This window comes from Salvelinus alpinus, chromosome 21, assembly GCF_045679555.1.
Source record: "Salvelinus alpinus chromosome 21, SLU_Salpinus.1, whole genome shotgun sequence".
NCBI lineage: Eukaryota > Metazoa > Chordata > Actinopteri > Salmoniformes > Salmonidae > Salvelinus > Salvelinus alpinus.
The window spans coordinates 18,773,376-18,777,080 of record NC_092106.1 but is presented as its reverse complement, the minus strand read 5'-3'; positions in this window follow the sequence as shown (position 1 = coordinate 18,777,080).

The following is a 3,705-nucleotide window of genomic DNA, read 5'->3' as shown; positions in this document are numbered from 1 at the left end:
TTGTTGCTTAGCGTTATGTTTACTCCGAAAAGTTGAAGAGGTCAGATAGAGTTGAAAAGGTCAACAGAGTAGCTTTGCGGATGTATTATATTGGTAATAATAATGGTAATGGATTCAGTATGAAATGAATTTATGTCTATCCTCCACTAGCACTTACCTGTCATTGGTGATCTAAGACACATAAGCTCACATCAATCATTACGGGCGGCAGGTAGTCTAGCAGGTTAGAGCTTTGGGCCCACAGAAATATAAATTATATTTCTATTTCCCTTGAGCAAGGCTCCAAGGTTGCCGATTATAATGGCAGACCCCGGCCATGAACTCACTCTCAGAGGGTCTCTCAGGGAGAGGTTGGATATGCAAAAATCACATTTCCAATTCACACCTGCGTATTAATACACACTTGTGTGAAATTGGACAAATATAAGCACCCACCAAATTATTATTATTAAAAACCAATCAAGCTATCAAAGATATTAAACATAAACAACAACTACACCCACCTAAATGACATCATACCATGAACATTGACTGGGTTAGTTATCTATCAAATGAAATCATTTGTGTCTGTCATATGTCAGTGTGTGTGTGTCAGGGCAGCGTGGCTGTACAGTAAAATATGTAGGTGAATGGTAGAGGTAAAGGAGGTCAGATCTCCCAGGGCATACATACATACGGGTCCTGTAGCCCTCTGCTTTCTCTCACACACAGCAATCATTAGGGTCCTGAGTTATGGTGATGGTTCTGCCCTGGCTCTTGTCAGCACCTCCTTTCTCTCTCTATACCTCGTTCGCTCTCTATTTCTCTTCCTTGTTCTTCTCTCTCTCTCATTATCTCTCTCCCTCGTTCTCTTTCTCTCTATCTAGGAGGATAACTTCCCACTCCAACTAATCAATGGCAAGAGATCTAGGGTCCTCAGACAGGATGAAATGTCCACCATGTCAAACGGTGGGTGAGAACTTGGTGCACTGATAATGGTGACTAAACCTTTCTTTGCCTGATAAGAGGGGTGCTGATATTTTCAACAGAGATCCTGTTAGTATCTTGAACATGAATAACATTTGCACTTAAAATGACAGTGACAATGCATGTATTTTCCCATATACTGTATGAGCAACTTAGGTTATGTATACACCTTTACTGGTGTGACAAACACCCCACAATACATACACCAAAGATACGAGAAATAGAGATAATTTCCTCTCTGAAATGGATGTAGAAATTATTGGATGTGGGGCCTTGCAGTGTGTCTACACAAGAGAGCCTAACTATTGTGGATACAAATCATAATTTTACCATAAATCTTTACAGTTATATACAAAATAAAATATCTGGTCAAATTCATTAAGAGACATATTTATGACATAGAGCTTCATACAAATCACAAGTATGACAATAATGAGATACAGGATATTAGTAATAAACCATGTGTATTGTAATATACACAAATGTGTTATTCTCACATGTGCACACCAGGAGGAAGTATGGTTAGGATGGCTGTGTATGTGTGGCGGATATGGTGGTTGTGAGGCTGAATAGTTAGACTGGCCTCCATGTTTCTTTGGAGGATATTCAACTGAGTGCAGGTGGTTCTACTGGGCTGGACTGTAGGTCTGGAGGAGTGAGCAGAATCGGACCGCAGCTGGGGCCAACCAGATCTAAGAGCAGGAAGGAAACACAACAGAGAAAAAGAGGGAATATTGGACCATTCAGTCAAGAGTCATTTGACTACAAAATAATCTCTATTGATTTGATTGTCCTATGATGGATGAGAGGCCAAGGATGGCTAACAGAAACAATGCTGTGGTGTGAGAGGTGAGGACAGATAAATAAAAGCATAATGTGGTTTGAACAACCTGCCTGTAAAACAGGAGACACCCAAAAGACACTATTAAGAACCTACTGGGGAAAAAACTAAAGTTAATTCTCATCGTTCAATTTATGATGACCTTTTTCTGGCTGTAGCTAGCTTGAATAGAGCATAAAAAGACAGATGTAGCAGTAGTCATTCATTTATGCGAACTTTCCACATAAAATGCAGTCTATCTCTGTTATAAAAAAGCCAAGTTTAAGCCCCATGCAGAGCACAGTATCCCCACTCTAGAGCTGCGGAGGTATGGCAGTGTATCAACATATGCGTCCAAAATGGAACCCTATTCCCTTTATAGTGCACTACCTTTCAAAAGTCAAAAGCCATTTGGGATGCAGCCTATCTGTGAGAACCTGACTGGGGTCCTAGGGTTCCATCTGGAACTCATTGGTGATGAGATCTGGCTGTGCCGGTGCCTCTCTCCCCTGCCTCTCTCCAGTCCACGCTGCCCTTTCCTTCCCTTACCGCTGTCATCCCATAATCCCGTCTGAGAGCCGCCTGGGGGTGCGTCCCAAATGGCACAAATTCCCTATATAGTGCCCTAATTTTGACCAGAGCCCTATGGGCCCTGGTCAAGGGTAGGGTACCTCATAGGGACTAGGGTGCTATTTGGAACACGGACCCGGGCTGGGCGGTACCCACTCTGATGACTCTGACCCACTCCGATGGGCTTAACTGGGCTGCCTTGTAAAAAAACCCGGGCCCTCTCTGACTCCTTCTCTCCTTCAGCCCAGCCGAGGCACTCTGAAAACACGCTTTAAATAGTGGAGGGGGGATTTAATATCAAGTCCATTACGGCCTTTCTGGAGCCCTGTAAATAGTCAATTAGTGGACGATTCTGATTTGATCCACATGCGGAGAGATCCGCTGTGGGGGAGGAGGGGAGGGAGGAAGGAGAGAATCTAGCTACCCATCTTGAGGTCAACCTAATACGCAATGCCAGGCTGCTGCACAAACTGAAAAGGTTTCTGGGAGATGTTTCCCCACCAGCTGCCACAGGAAGTGCAGCAGAGGGAGCAGAGAGAACCCTGGGAACTCTGAATTCTTCCTTCTGAAGGCTATGTGTAAGTGTGTTGGGAGTGAATGTATGTGTATGTGTGTGTGCTTATCGGGGGGCTGTGGCGGGTTCAACTCTCTGGTGGTGGGACACAACTGTGGCGGTGTCCCTTGATCAAAGGTAGGGCCGACATCTGGTGGGCTCCACTAAAGCCCTCTGTATAAAACTGGGCTCCCACTTTAATAAGTGGCTTTGGATAAAAGCATCAGTAAAAAAAAAAAATATTATATTGTGAGAGCGTCCAGGATTAAGCCGTTAGGGAGGAAATGGGGGGGATGGATTAAGTGTTTTATCCAGCAGATTAAGTTAGAGTTCTACGAGCCTTGTTGAGATCGCGGAGTCGTCGCTGTGCAATGTGAGTAAAATAATGGTGATGGCAGTGGAACACAGAACAAACAGGCTCTAGAACTTCGAAGAACTCTTAAGATCGAAACCCTCTGCTTTAGCATTACGTCTCAGCCTAATTGGCCCTGAAACCAATCAATGCATAGCACTTATAACGTGGTAGAAGCGGGTTGCCATCCAAATCCATAGTTACCTCAGCTCAGTGAAATATGCACATGTTATTGGAGGGAGCAAACAGAACAGAACAGGATCTCATTATGGACTGTTGTGGTGGAGGGAGGCTCTAAACTGCTTTGATGATGCAGATGCATGGTCTGAAAATTACCTAATCTTTCTCTGCATAGCTCTGATTAAAGCCAGTGTTTATCGAAGTGAATGTATTGTGTATGTGTTGGAATATGTGTGTGATGATGCTCGAGTATACACTGTGTGG